This window comes from Anomalospiza imberbis, chromosome 15 (assembly GCF_031753505.1).
Source record: "Anomalospiza imberbis isolate Cuckoo-Finch-1a 21T00152 chromosome 15, ASM3175350v1, whole genome shotgun sequence".
NCBI classification, from domain to species: domain Eukaryota; kingdom Metazoa; phylum Chordata; class Aves; order Passeriformes; family Viduidae; genus Anomalospiza; species Anomalospiza imberbis.
In genome coordinates, this window is record NC_089695.1 from 572,588 (window position 1) to 588,764 (window position 16,177).

General features: G+C 42.7%; 1 long non-coding RNA gene across 1 annotated transcript in view; it reads left to right on the forward strand.

The window, feature by feature from the left end:
* The window catches only part of LOC137482848 (uncharacterized), a 110,627-nt gene extending 95,029 nt beyond the window's left edge, over positions 1-15,598 (forward strand). Inside the window, exons 5-6 of the long non-coding RNA XR_011004246.1 lie at positions 10,334-10,616; positions 15,043-15,598. This is a non-coding gene — a long non-coding RNA (uncharacterized lncRNA). The remainder of the gene's footprint in view (positions 1-10,333; positions 10,617-15,042) is intronic.
* Positions 15,599-16,177: the final 579 nt, after the last annotated feature.

Sequence of the window (16,177 nt, forward strand, 5' to 3'; positions counted from 1 at the left end):
CGAGTGCGGGTGTCCCGCTGTCCTACGGGCAGCGTCACCGCTCCGCGCGGCGGGAACGGCGGTATCACCATCATCATCATCATCATCATCACCACCAGCACCCCATCACGCCCGCGCTGCCCAGCGGGGCGGTCACGGCGCGGCCGCTGCGGACAGCGCGGTGTGACCGCGCCTGAGGCGCTCACGGCCCGGCCCCGAGCAGCGGAGCTGTGGCACCGCTCCCCTCGTTCCCACCTTGCTCCCTCACGTGTGCCCCGCAGCAGCTCGGGGCTTTAATTTTGTGACTGTACAAAGAGGGAGCAATAGAGAGCATGGAAGTGAAACAGCTCCATAATGCTCAGGAGCAAATTTCGGCATCCCTGGGAAACTCGGCAGTGGCTGCTGGCTCTGGCCCGGTTTTGCCGTGTCCGGGCTAGTAGCCCCGCGCGAGCAGCTCCATCTCTCCATCTGCAGACAGCCACTTGGTGAGGGGATCTTACAGCCACACCGAATGAATGTGGGAAGTAATTTCAGATATATGGGTAGAACACGGTATTAAGTTTACGGCACTCAACTATTGATGTTCTGTTCTGTTCTAAGCACTTTGATAAATACTTTTTAAAAGCTTCTACTTTACTGTTTTTCTCAGATTGAGACTTGAAGCCTCTGCTGCTTCACTTTATAAAGATAATTGTAATTTTTGGTCTTAAGAAGCTTCCTTTACCTTCTGTCAATGCTGATCTTGCTGAACTCTACACATTAGGCTGTTAGCTTATTTTTTTAGTAGTAGAATATTATTTTAGTAGTGGAATACTATTCCTTTTAGTCCTTTCCAAAAATTGATGTGTTTTGTAGCATCCTTCACCTGCAGTTCTAACAAATGTTTATGAATAAGGCATGATAGGTAAAGAATTCTTGCTTGCATCTCTGAAATGATTCTGTGCTGGGTGCAGAGGGGATAAATGGTTGGTTGGTTGAATAGAAACAGGATTTCAGTGGCATTCCAGTGTTCACTTTCTTTCCTGGGTGTTTCCTGGCCAGGGAGGCCAAGTGAGGGACAGCAGTGCCCAGAGATTACTTGCTGTGCATCATTTTCAGAAAGATGATGTGGACAATGAGCTGGGTTTTCGATGAGACTGAGCACTGTACCAGTGTTTGGGTTCCCCCTGGCCCCTGGCAGGGTTGCTCCACGTCTCAGCCTGGGTGGGCCCCAGCAGGGGCCAGGGCTGGCAGAGAGGTGCTTTGGGGCCGGGTGTCTGTAGGACGAGGCTGTGCCCGAGCTGAGCCCTTCGAGGGTTCAGCATTTCAGGGGGCAGCAGGTGGGCAGTGCTGGCAGAGGGGACCATCAGCAAGGACACGAGAAGAGCCAGCATTCCCTCTCAGAGGAGGATCTGGTAGAATACAAAGGCTGGAGAAGGACCTCTGGGATGGGAGTGTCACAGCAGGTAAGAGGGAAGGTGTGCAGGTGAACAAAGACCAGAGTCAGGAACCAGGAGCCAGGATGGGATGGGAGGTGCTGGGGAGGAGGAGGGGATGATGTCCTGGGGAACTTGCCCGGGCTGCCCAGTGGGGCAGAGTGTGACCAAGGACCCAGAGGTGGGAGGCACCAAGTGAAGCAGCACTACAGGCACTGCCTGGAAAGTGGATACGAGGAAGTAGAGGTGCCAGTAGCAATGAAAAATCAAGTGGCATTACTACAATGAGAAAGTATTATAAATTGCAACTTTCCTTTTTCCCGTTCATTTAGTGAGATAAGTGATGTTTTTGTTTTTCAGCTAAAGCTGAGTGCCTTATACTGCTAGTGTGGAGTTATGCACAGTAATGGAGATAAAAACCTGCAGTGGAGCTGTGTTTATAACACGTGCTTCGTGGCCCAGGCAGCAGCACTTGCACATAAGCACATCACAAAGAAATCTAATTGGCACTGGCAGAGGGTACTGGTGCAAGATGTTGAGTGCCTAAGACCCTCAGTCTTATTTGTGAGCATATACTTCATGTTAAGAGCAGATCAAACCCACAGGTGTGATTGTTCATATGCTTAAAATCAAATGTGTTTAAAAGCTCAGCTGAATCAGGATGAGGGTGCTCAGCTTTTGCTGGCTGAAGGCTTGGAAGTTTTCATAAAATAGTGAGAAGGATTTTCCCTGGGACATCTGTTTCAGCCTCTTAGCCCAATTTAAAAATGTTATCCAATACTACCATAACTTACTTTATTAATTGAAAGGGATGGTGATATACCAGCTGTAGCCAAGCCAGCAGAGATTTGGGTGGCTAAGCAACAGAAAAGGCACCATGTTGAGTGAGCCAAAATTCAGTCTCAAAGTCATTTACTTTAACCAGTGACAATACATTTAGACTCTAGTGTTTCAATTTGATTGATGGTTTAATATCATATATAATCTTTTTAATGAAGGAACCCATTTAAATACGTTAACATTTGCACTAGTAGTCTCCCATGTACATAACTGCATTTAATCATTACTCTGATTGTTTTTGTGGTTGTGTAATTTGCATCAGCAAAATAACTGTCAAAACTGTGTTGTATTAATGAAAGCTACAGTTGCTTCTCTTTTATACATGCTTCTTACTGTTCCTGTATAAAAATGGCAGCAATCCCAGTCCCAAGTATATTGCTAAATGTATAGTTATCACTATGTGTGCTGTCAATTAAGAAACGAAAGAAATTAATGAGCTTAGTGTCTTTTCTAATTCCGCTTTGTTTAAAGCCTCATTGTGATTCGTTATCATGTGAACTGAGTAATTTAATTTTAAGACTTTTAATGTTAAAATACATCATCATTAGTGATGTATCTGAAGATTTCACGGTCTTATTAATGGCGCTAAATCAAATTGGGAATCCCCTCTTAATCATCCAAGCTGTGCTCCAGTTCGCAGCAGCAGTTTTGGGCTGGGGAGAAGTTCCGTTCCGCCCAGAGCACGCTTTGTACCAGCCCGGCGAGGAGCACAAGGCTCCGCACGCTGGCGCGAGGTGTCGGCGCCGCAGGGCCGCGGGCGAGGCAGCTGCTCCGTGTCTGCTTTTGTTTATCCCTTGCTGGTTTGTGTAGCCTTTAGGCCAGCACATGAAACAATCGCTTCTACAGGGTCAGCTGCTGGTCAGAAGCAAAGCAAGAAAAGGCTTTGCCTTAAAACGCCTCAGCCATCATTTCAGTGCAGCTGGCACCTGCTACTGGTGCGCAGCGGGAGGGTTAGGGGTCAAAGAGGCAGTTGTTCTAAACTCAGTGATGGCTTAAAGGGACTTGTAGATTAATCTGCTTTATTAACTTCTGTATATTAGATAACTATTGCAGTGAATGACAGTCCGTCTCTCTGAATAAGTCCCTTCACCTCATTCTCTTTTAAATTGGCTTTTGAGTAATGAATATTAAATAGAATACATTTCAGGGTAATTAAGTGGGAACATTAGGATGATGTTGTTTTACAATCATATCTATAACTTTCTTGTGTATTTGTCTTACAATATTACTATTCATTGCTTTTTGCTAGCAGAACAAAAAGCATAAATGTTTCAATTAGAGAGGAACTGGCTGTATTTCTCACTAAACTCGTGTCTTTGTGCTGCATAAGTATTTTCAAAAAGCAAATAAGTTTAGGGAGAAGTATAAAAATGTTTTATTCCTTGTTTACTCCCTGCAATGTAATACTTTACTTGGAAATGTTCAATTTCTGCTGGCTGTGGTTCTGTTATGATAATAAACACTAAGAGGTGCTGGTTTGGGGAAGGTCAAAAAATATCACTGTTCCATAGAATCTAACTAGTGATATGAATAGCACCAATAATTTTGTAAAGTTCACATTATAATTCAAAATCCAGTTAGAAGTGATGCTTGCAGTCTGGAAAGAAAGCAATATCTTTGCAAAATGGATAGGGAAAGGTAACAATCCATTCTGTGATCTGCTACTGGCAGGTTTGCCACGTGAGTGATGAAACTCCCTCTCTGTGAATGAACTCCCTCCTCCATTTGGAAAAAAAAATTAAATGTAAAATTCTAGAATAGCTGCAGCTTACAAGGATGTTAATTGCTGTTGGATCTGATGACAGCAGCCGAGATGGTGCTGGTGTGGAGGCCCAGGGTTGGATAAGGCAGTTCCTGGGCATTCTGACTGGGAGTCAGAGCAGAGACATGTGCAAGTGAAGGGGCTGGTTTGTGCCTGAAACTCTGTAGTGACTGGCAGACACTAAATATGTGTCCTTAACCTTAACATATGTCCTTAATACTTAGCCTTGGTAGGTGCCTGATTTTCAGGACTCTGGAACTGAACTTCAAAATACACATTTTTCATGGGCTAATGCTGTTGGTTTTGTCTGTTTGTGATCCTGAGAGATATTTGTGTGCTCAAGGTGTCTTCTGAAATCATGGCATCCAGCTGGGTTTTATTCCTTTAGTGCTTACTCATTTGGAGTTTTTACTGAGAATTGAGATTCTTGTGTATTTGCATGTTTCCAGGAAGCTTCACAGCTTTAAAGTAAAATACAATTTAAAAAAAAAGGCACATTGGCTTGATGAGATCTGAGAATGCTGTTACCTTCTCTCAGCTTAGCCCAGCATTGTCTAGGTAAGCAGCCTTATACTTGAGCAAATCCTCCCAGTGCTTTGCTGGGAACATCTGATGAGAGTTTTGAGTGGCTAGAAGAGCACCACACACAAAGGGCTGCAACAACACGGGGTTTGACCTCTCAGTAGAACCATGTTTCTGAATTCATAAGTCGTTTTCCTTTAAAAAAAAAAGAAATAGAAAAAAATTTAAAATGAAGTGTGTGCAACCATTCTTTAAAATCTTTTTAGCATGACAAGTAAAGTAATCTTCCATTGATACTTAAAAGTCCATCTGCAGAAATTCAGGCAGAATGTTAGAGAGATGCAATATCTATTGAAATGCTGAGTGTCAAACTGCCAGGGTAATGTATTTAGTGTGAAATATAATATTCAGTGCATTTTGTTCTGATGACTGCATGAAATAGCCGTGTGCTCTTAGCCTTTGTTGTTGTTGTTGTGAAAGATGATATTCTCTGCCAAGTGTTGGTGGCTGCTCAGGACACAGGAGCAATCTGCTTATTACCAGCTTTATCATCTGTCTTTGTGTTTATTTGCAAAAGCTTTGGTTACAGTTCAGTTCATCAGGATAACAAAAACACTTTTAATTGTTCCATAGAAGAAATTAGAATCAATTTATGAAGAGTTTGAAAACAGAAGAGGCTTGCAATCAGGCAATGGGTAATTAATACTCATTTTAGGCTTTTTAAATTGTGTGCTGGTCCAGTACTCTGCTCAAGCCAGCGAAGGGGTCACTGTGCCCTCCAGACCATCCTGGCACAGTGGTCACAGCCGAGCTGCTGCCTTTCTCCCACTCTCATTTCCTTCAGGGGGTGGTTTAAAGCCCACCCTGCCTCTTGTGCCTGCTAATCATCTCCATATCAATTGATATGGATAAAATAATTACCCCAGTTCTAATTGTCTCTGGTTATTGATGCTGTGTGGGGGAAGCCTCTGGCTCTGCTCCTGACAGGTATCCATGGGGCTGAGCCCACTCTGAGCCTGTTCTGAGCCCAGCCTGAGCCCGATCTGAGCCTGCTCTGAGCCCATTCTGAGCCCACCCTTAGCCTACCCTGAGCCCGTTCTGAGCCCACTCTGAGCCTGCTCTGAGCCCTTACTGGAAGGTGTTGGAGTAGGTGAAATTGATGTTCTCTCATCCCAAGAGGATGAAATAATGTGTAACTAATCATTGGGGTAGAGATGCTTGTAGGAGACCCCAGCTTCATCCTGTGTCACTTCTCAGACAAGAGAGAACATGTCTGTACAGGACAGAGAGAGGCTCTCACTATGGGGACTGTAAAAGATGCTTAAGGATCCTCAGAGATGAGCCTGTGCTAGAAAGCCCTGAACCTGTCTGCTTCTTCATGTGCTGCTAAAAGCAGGGAGGAATGGGTATTAATTTTTTTTTTTTTTTTTTTTTTTTTGGTGAGGTTTTTAAAGAGCTCAGCCTTCTGGTACGTTGGACCATCCTGAAATTTGTGTTACCAATTATGGCAGGTTGTGCATTCCACAGGTCCCAGTTAATCACAGTCCTGTCATCTTTAAAAACAGCTGTAGCATCATATAGTTACAGCCATTTGTTTAGAAATGGCTGAATCTTAAATAAGCAGCTTCGATTAATGTCAAATGACAGTCTAGTAGCTGTAGCTTAAAATCTCAGCATGCTACTAGCTAAAAAATGCAGATTAAGGATGGATGTCACAATCTTAAATTATTCCAGCCTAAGGTGGAATAACTTGCTGTCTTACAGGGAGCACAGATGGATAGGCAGGAAGAAGCTGTGCAGATACATGAGTTTGTAAACATCTGTCAGATACCCAAATACAAAATCTTGCACTTCAGGCAGCTCATGAGCATGTGATGTTCAACAGAGGGTTTACATGAAATTCAGCACAGACAGGAGCATGTCAACATGCACTGGAAGGTAATAATTAATGAAACATATCTCCTCCTCCCTTCAGAAGGAGGAGGGATTTCGTTCATCAGGCGTTGTCAGTACTGCTTCTGTTTAACTGTTCTGCTTCCAGAATTTGATGTAGCCAGCCCTTAGACCAAGCAGAATTGCTCCACCCTGTGGGACTCAGTGCTTTCCTATGGGGGAGTCTACAGTGGCCAGCTGGCATCACTTCTGCAGCTCTGGTGGGTGTCAGCCTCCCCAGGAGCACGGTCCCCCCTGACAGAGATGGACCCAGATCTGATGGGTGAGACTGGATGTGTGATAGTCCATCTTGGAAAAAATTCAGATGCAACTGCAATTTGAAAATAACATATTCTGTCATGTAGGAACGGGGTCTCAGACAATTACTGTTTGAAAACCTGCTGGGGAGGGCAGAGCTGTGTTGTGAGCAGCTCGTGTGCAGGCTGTAGCTGCTGCCCCTAGCAGCACCCAGCAGTGCTGTGGTGACTCCCTGGCATAGCTGAAACCTGTGCTTTGTAATCCCATCAATGCCCTGGAAGGCAGCTCACTGCTGGCTAAAGGTAGGGAATTAGGAGGGGAAGCTTAGGAAGGAGCTCTTAGCACTCCTGCTCTGGGTTACTGTGCTATTAACATAAGATTCAGACCACAATGGCTCTGGTGCACATGGCAGGGGCTAAACCTGTCCTGAGGGTGTCCTGAGAGTACGCTTATGCTTATATACAAAGTCAGCTCTGACCTAAGTTCACACACGATTTTTTTAGGACATTTCTGCTGGCTCATGACTTGGATCTGCTTTGGCCAGCTCTGAAGATGTGTTGGGAAATGCCGAGCTCCACATTCCATGTAGCTGCTCCTTTTTCACATCACCCTTTTGGACACTGGGAGAATGGGAGCCTCCCAGCAGGATGCAAAACTGAGGGGAATACCCTGTGAGAGACACACTTGGAGAATATTTCAGTCCATCAGCTGCTGGCATATTCTAGTTCATGGTGTGCAGTGTATCTCCCAGATGCCTTGTCCTGACACCAGGATTGGGTTTTTTCTCAGCCATTTGCACTTAATTCTCATAAAAGCAGGCAAAAAGGGGAGTGCCTGTTGAACTGCTGCAAACAGAGGTACAGGACTGGGTCCCTTGCACTTTTTAGCTTCAACTGTTGAATCCTGAAATTTTAGTTACTAGTGTTTATTTAAATATATATGCTGGAAATGTGCATAAAGAGGGTGAAATGCTACATACTCCAAGCAGAATCTGGAGGAGTCTGGTCTGGTGGGGGGGAATACCAGGCTTGGCCTGAGGGCAGCCTGCAAGGCTTTGGGAAGGGCTCTGGATCCGTGTCCTGGGCTCATGGACTGCCCCTATTTCCTGCTTGATGCCTCTTCTGCCTCTCCCTCCCTCCCTCCTTCCACAACACCTCCCTTCTGGCTGTACATGTCATGGAAATTAGCAGCAGGATGGGAGGGATTTGGGGAGGGAAAAGGAAGGAAATATGAAAGTCATAAGGGAGGGGAGCTGCAGTGTCACCAGCCTCCCGTGCTGCTCTGGACAGCTTGATAACATTCTGTCTTAGACTAATGTGGTTTCATCATGCAGGGGGAAAGGCACGTGGTTCTTAAACTCTTATATATTACAAAGCTCAGCTGATGTGCTGTTTCTGACACTTAAATATTTTTAGTTCAGGAATAATGGGCTTATTCTTGCTTTCAAGATAAATAAAGGCTTTATTTTCTGCATTTCATCTGGAAATTTTAGCTTTGAACATGAAGAATATCAATATGAAAGCCAAGCTTTCTAGTAAATAAGTATTTTTTAAAACAGATTAAAATTTAAAGTATTTAATAATCCTGGAGTATTGAAATCTTCCTAGTGTTATTAGTAAATTATGATCTATTTACTGATAGAGGAAGAATTGGTGATGAATGAACTAAGAATTCCAAAGGACATTTAAATCAGTAATCACAGCTCTTAGATTAAGAGCAGACTCTCTGAAGCTGGAGCTTTAAAAACCTACGAAATTTTATATGCTAAACAATGAAAATAAAAGGTGAATTTTCAATCTGAATGGAAACAATGAGTGCTATTATCAGACAAGTATTTTGTTAAAATCTCTGCATGTTCCTGACCCTTCTAAATCCTTTGTAAAGGAATACTCATGCTGCTTTCTCTGGTGTTGCTGTAATGTTCTTTTTGCTAAAATATGATTTGTTGCAGCATAGTCAAAGATCCATCCCAACATATGGGAAAGAGAAGCGAGTTACAGGACTTGCAGTGATGCAAATGTTCTGCTGATAACCTGGCACAGCAAAGCAGCTTTTGCAATGGAAGGGCAGCTTCTCTTCCAGCTTCCTTGATTTATAACTTTAAAAATGCTTCTGTCCCAACAGCTGGCTTTGTTACAAGCTATGAAGATGAAAACCTAGTGAGGAATGAATTATAAGAAGTCATAATTATTCTTCATGTTTAGAAAACAAGCCCCTATTGGTGCTTTTGCAGAGGTTTGGAATAGTTTGCTCTGGTTCCAAAGCAGCATGGAATAGTTTTTGTCCTGTGGGTAATGGAGCACAGTTTGTGTGATACATAACTGTGAAGTCAAGTGAAGAACTGGCCTTTCCCACGTCAGACCACGTGTTCCTACCTGGATGCTGAAATGATTTGTGGATCTCTGTGTTCCAGGTGATTTGTAGTGCTAGGATCCATCTTTTCCATTTAGTGAAACATGCTGTTTGACTTCGCCTTGGCCAGTTATTACAGGCTAGTTTGCAGTGTGGCAGCTCTCTGGAGACCCTGCTCACAGCTGCTCATTGGCCTACAAGAAAGGATTTAATGATTTTCTACTTCCTCTGTGTTTGGTTTTAGGGTGTGGATATTTTATAAATGTGAGTCAAACTATTTACTGGTGACATTTTACAAATTTTCTCTCTGTTTAATCTCTAAGTAATGTTTTTAGGTTTGTATATGTTGTGGCCTTTGGCATTTGGGACTAACATATCTCAGAGCATTTTATCTTTAAATGGATTCCATCGTTATTTTGTAACTTCTTTGTACAAGAATGGTGCCGATCCCTAAGATAAGTCTTACCCTTCCCAGCTAGACATGCCAGAGGTACAGGAGTAGAGCTGAACAAGCAGAGGGCTCAGAGTCAGAGCTTTGTGGGGCTCTAGAGGTGTGCCAGCCCATGGGCAAAGTGAATTGTGCAGCTTCTGCTGAGGTGCCAAGCAGAACCTAAGTGTGTGAGCTGCTAGATCTCAGTGCTTTATAGAGCTCAGAAGTGGCTGTATCCCTGCTGTAGAGCTCTGTAAAGCAAGTCTCAGAATAAACTAAAATGTCTAAACTCTGAGGCCGCGCTTGTAACTGTGGTGGAAAGGGTACAGGTTTTAAGACCTTTTGCTGTAATCACAATTGCCTTGGTTGAAATAGGGAGTGTTCCTCTCCAGTCCTGGCAGTGTCATACACAGAGAACGGTGGATGTGAGAAAACCAGAGTCTTGAAGAGCAGTCTGAGTTTTGTCTCAAACTCATACAGATTGCTGGGCACAATGTTGCTCTCTGGAAATAGTTGACAATGGGGAAAATCCTGGAGGGAACTTCAAAGCCTGTACCTCAAATTAACTCTGCTCTAAATGTCAGTTCATAGTTCAGGTTTTATTCAACTCTGGCTTTAGAGATGAGCTTTGGCATTAATATTTTTTTTAACTTTCTTCACCTGGTAGTTTGGTTATAGAAATATTTGTTTGGAAGAAGGACTTTTGTAATACCATGTTCATGTAGGAAACATCAGTGATTTCAGCAGGATTAGTAAAGGTTTTATGCATTTTTCCTTCTCAGCACATCACACAGCTTAACAACAGCATCCATATTCATGTAAACTGTCTGAATTTTCTTTCAGGTGATTTCAGTCCTAATGAACACCATCATCTTTGGAGACTGAAGAAACCAATGGTCTGTGTCAAGACTTCAAGACTGCTGCTTGAACTCACACTTCTTAATGAGAAAGTGAATGCTTAGGAAATTCTACCAGATCACATGCCAAAAATAAAAATAGTAAAAATAATTACTTCACATAGAACAGAGCTGCCTGCTGCACTTCCAATTGCTCATCTCTGTCCCTGGGCCCTTGCTCCATTATGCTCACGTTAGGAATGAAGAGTGGATTTCAGCTCATGCACTCTGTAAGTATCTTACAGATTGTTCACAGAGGTTGAGTGGCTCTATTTTAATGAAAAATCCTCTCAAACTTTTACGCCAAGTTTTACACCCAACCTCAGATCATGCAAGGATATAATTAACCTTTTCCTAATAAACTTTGTTTTCCCATTTCCAGAATTAAGCAGAAGTTATGCAAACTCATCAGGCTTTTAGATAGAAAGATGAAACAACACCGTGAAAACCACATCAGAAAAATTGCTTCCTAGAAAAATAGTTAACCAATTTCTTTCTCTGAATGGCTTCCCAGGAACAACTGGCTTTGGAGGGTATTATCTGAGTGCTCACACTTAACTACTGGCATTGACTACAATTTGGGTTGTGTGCATCTGTGGCAGACTCTGTAAAGCAGGAAACAGGCTGCAATTTGCCCTTTCAATAAAATCTGAAGCTGTGAATTTGGATATGCCCATCATGTTTCCCTGGTGGCTTACCAGCGATGTTGTTGTCTAGGACCGGAGCCCTCTGAGGGAATGCCTGTGCCTTGATCCAAATGTGTGCATTTTTGTGTGGCAAGGGGTTGTTTCTGAGAATATTGACCTGTTGTCTGTGCCTTTCTGCAGAGCTGGCTCTAACTTTATTCTGAATTGCTTTATCTCCTGGGCAGTCACAAGCCTCAGTGTATTACTGCTTTGGAGAATGAATTGTCTATACAATAAGAGGGCGCTGGAAAAAAAATCAGACACTAAGATTAGCAGCAACTGCATACATTAAAATTCAAACTGAAATCCCAGCCATGGAAGGAAACTAATAGAAGAAGAAAATATATCAAGAAGAGAAGCGCTGTCTCATCATTCACCTGTGCTGAAGGATCCAATTTTAGCCATATCCAACAGCAATGTCATTCATCTTCTTGGTGTGTTACTGTGATTTAAATCCAAGCTCTATAAGAGAGAGCAGTTCTTTTAAAATGATTGAGAGGGAATAAGGGTAAATTCAGTGTTTAGGAAAACTTTATGACATCACAATATTATACTTTACAGATGGAAGCAATATTTTCTACTTTGGAAGGAAAACTAATCATTTTCTATCTGCTCTGAGTCACTGCATCATTATAAAAGTGGGATATAAGTAGTTTTGTGCATTCCCAATCTTGTTCAAGACGACATTTTTGTTTATATAATGCTTCTGATTTATAGCGCTTAAGGATTAGCCTGACTACATATTAATTATATGGTTTTGATGCTTCAATATAAGAAGAAATTAAATATTTCACTTGAAGATAAAACCATGGAGCTGTAAATCATAAAGAATAAATTTGTGACTGTCAGAATATTCTTTCTACTGAAATTAGACTAGTTCTAATGATTATGTGTTTTTCTTAGCAGACATGGATATGTATAAGCACCTTTACTTAGGAACAAGTCTTATATTTCTTTTGGAAGGGTGACGAACAGGAAATAGGATTTGCAATATTTGTATTGCCCTTTTTGCATGAAGGTTATTTATTTCACTTTGAGAAAAAGTAGGACACGTACTTACATATAACTGTAAAAGTCATCTTTGCTTGGCTCATTCCAGTGCACTGCTGATTTATTTATTGGGAATGGGTTCCTTTACTTCAGGTGGGGTCTCTGTCTCTACAGTTCTTGGGAAATAGCAAGCATGCAAGTTACCAGGTTTTACTGGTTGTTCCATTCTTCTTTTGTTTTAATGAGATCTTCTTTGCCCATAATTGATTTCAAAGGGAAGGCATCATGTTTACTCAGGGACTCAGAGAAATTGGGATTGATACGTGCCCGCACCAATAGGGCTAGTTATGCCAAAATGGGAATCATACTCACAGTCCACCCTACAACAGCACTACTCTTGAGGCAGCAGGAGCTCAGTATGGACTGGCATGTTCAGAAACGCCAGGGCTCAGAACAGCTCCATGGTGTTGGTACACAGATGGCATGGGATGCTGTGATCAGGAAGGGGATGCAGAGATGTTATTCTTTGCTCTTGCCTGGGGATGTTGTTAATGCTTTCCATTGTGGGGTTGAATGAAGTTCTTGGAATGCCTCTTTTCTAAAAATAACTTGTGGACACTGGCCAAGGTCTCAGGGTTGTGGCCTCCTCTAGTCTGGACTCTGTGTTGGTCACTGTGTTTGATGTTTGGGGTTTGGTGTTTGGAGTTCGGTGGTTTTTTGGTGTTTGGGGTTTGCAGTTTGGTGCAGGCAGGTCCTGCGTCCTTCACGCCTGCTCCCAGGGGATGTTCAGAGTGGTTTGAGTGTTCCAGGACCCAGTTGTGATCAGCTGTTGCCTCTGCTCCCAGTGCTGCTGCAGGGGCAGCAAAAATGGTGTCACAGGGTGTTACTGGTGCGAGAGGAACTGTCCTGAGGGCATGAAATTTGCCAAGGAGACATTAAAAAAAAACTCCCTCCACAACTGTGGAGTTGTCAGGGCTTAGGCCTAGTGTTACAGTTTTAGTACATTTTCTTTCACCATCCCGTATTTTTGCCTATGTACAGGATAACTGTAATTTTGATGATAATGATGTGTGTTTCATTTGGGATTTGTTTAAGATTTAAACAGGTTTAAACCTTTTGAAGGTTTTTAAAAAAATCTGGCAAACAAATCCCAGACTTCTGTGCTTTCTGACACTCTGTGTGGCACCCTACAGGTTACATTAACTTCAAAAGTCTACTAAATTTTGCATACTAAAAGCTGATTCTCAGCCTGCCTTGAACAAGTTCTCTTGTTACACACCTGAAATTTGTGGAATACAGGCAATATTCCTCTGGAGTCCAATATCAGACTGCTCAGGAACCTTGTCAGGTACATGGGCACAGGTTCATCAGAATGGTTCATTCTCCTCTGAATAATTGTCTGTATAAGACCTTATCCCAGGGATGCCCAGGGCCATGACCGAGGCTGTGACTGACACAGCCAATGTAATAAAGGCTGAACACAGTTATTTGACTTGCTTGGTTGTAGTAGCAGGGTGGTGGGCAGCACTACAGTCACCTCCTGTTCCATATTTCTAAGCTAAACCAACATTCTTGTGAGATGCTAAAAAATTCTGCTTTAAGTAGCCTATAGCTGTTCCAGAATGTGATGGGAATAGAAATACAGGAAGTGATGCAGATGACTGAGCTTCTCAAGAGCCCACAGCAGAGGCCCCAAACTGGCACCACCCTGAAAAGGCTTGAAAAGTATTCGAGGATGCTGCTGCCACCTCTCCAGGGTGCATTGGAACTGGCTAGGGACCAACACCCACTGCTGGTCCCACTTCACCCCAGCCCTGGTGGCTGTTAGTTTTTCTGTGAAGCAGGAGGCTCCTTTTAACTGCAAATGTTTAAAATTGAGCAGAAATCAATTTCCATTAGTAAGGAAATAAGCACAAACATTAAAAAATAGGAATAGAATAAAGAGTAACTTGCTAATTGCATCCTGTACCTCCACACAAGCCCCAGCTCACCACACTGCTGCCAGACATCCCCGTACAGTGGAGGCAGGCAGGATTATTGCCTCTGATCCAGGAAAGAGACCTTTGCTGAGATCCCATCAGTTTGCAGGCACCTGTCCCCACAGTCTTGTGCAGGAAGGAGCCCTCAGGAGCTGTTTTGGGGAGACTTTATTAGCTTGGCTGTTGTGAGCCAGCAAAGCCTGACACAATCACAGCAAAGAGCATGGAGGCAACAGACAAAGAACTGTTGAAAAACTCTAAATGTGGAGTGCAGACACATCTGGTACTTTAAATCATTTCTGTGTGGGTTTTGGATTGTTTTGGTGTCTGGGTTTTGAAAGAATAGAATCACAGAATGGCTTGGGTTGGAAGGGACCTTAAAGATCATCCATCTCCAGCCTCATTGCCATGGGCAGGAACACCTGTCACGAGACCAAATACACAGGTTTGAGCTGGGACAAATGGCAGCTAAGCTGTTCATTCCAGGTGAGGAGTTCGTGTCTGGGCTGTGTGCAGGCTCTGTGGGGTGTCCTTCAGTCACAGCTGATGTCACCAGACAGATTTCACGTCCTACCCCGCAGGTGGTGAGCTGCTGGGGGGTTTGTGTGTCTGTGTTGTGCCAGATGGGTCTGGTTTCACCCTTCACCAGGCCAGGCTGGACTCTGACACCTGTCCGGAGGGGGGAAGGTGGGGCTAGCCTCGATCGCACATCCCAAGGAGCCCTTTGCTGGAGGCTGGGGAGGAAGGACATTTCTGAGCCACAGGAGATGGGAAAGCTTCTGTCTGCAGTCATTTCTCTGCTGGCTCTCAAATGTTTCACACATTGCTACGCCCATGTTATAGAACTGGCTTTTGAGGACACCTGGTGATTCTGTTGGTGAGTCTTCTCTGGTTTTCCCTCAATTTAATACACATTATAGTTATTATTTTTACCACCTCTCACAATGTATCTCCCACTGTCAGGTCTCCTTTAACCAAATGTTTGGTGTTTGCTTTTCCAGGTAACTTAGAGCATGCTGGAGAGATGTGGCCAAAGCTCTGCACTGCAAAGGGGCCTCCAATCCCCAGGGTATGGATGTGATTTGACAAGGACTTTGGAAACAGAGAACTGACTGAAACACCATCTTGGAAAGTGCTGGGACCCTGTTATATTGTTAGAGAGACTTTTTTTACCCTTGTGAAAGCTATTTTTAAGATATTTTCTGCATTTTTCTATCTCTAAACTAAATGTAAGGATTTATAATACTGAAAATAGTGGAAAACCAGCCTTAGTTTGAAGAATGTTTTCAGCCTTTCTTATCAAAATTTATAATCCTGTTGTTTTAGCTTTATGAAACAGTGTAAAAACAGTGTATAACCAGAGAAAAAAAGGATATGCATTCCTTCTGAATTTGTGCCAGTTAATGAGTCTCAGTTCTGTACATCATAGTAAATAGTATATCTCATCAGTTCAAACCTCCAAGCTCACTCTTGAGTTGTTTGAAAATGAGATGAAAGCCAGTACAAACTTTATATGACATCTTTTCCAACTAATAAAATTACTATTTTTCTACAAAATGTTCTCTATTTCTTTGCAGCACAGGTGGTTAATGACAATGAGGACCACAAAGAAGACTGAAAATAAGCATTTTTAGGCTACAAGTATAGCAGAAAATTGAATGTTGCACAGAGTGAAATAAGAGATGATGGAGCAAAACTTAGTGAAGTACTGATTATGTTATTTCACAAGTATAAATTTTCCAGGTCTTTAGAAACAGGAAAAAAAGAACCACAGAAGAAAATGGAGGTGTTAAAACCCTTTACAAAGAATAATGTTTATCCAAAACTGCAGAGAAAAGAAAGAGACTTACACTGGGGAGCAGTGGGTGTCCTGTGCTGGGCAGGAGGGGCTCTACTGGCTGGGGAGATGCAAAATGAATTTAAGGAAGATCTAATAAAAATCAGAACTGCTTAAGCCATAACTCAGTTTATTATGTGGAAAAGCTATTATGTGCAATTACAAAGTTGCTTGGGGATTGAGTTGGGTTTTCCATTATTTACCTAAGAAAAAAAAATTTCACATATTTGTCATGTTTGTTGACATTTGTGAATTCAATAACATTTCACCACTTCTTAGATAAGAATGGGAATTATTAA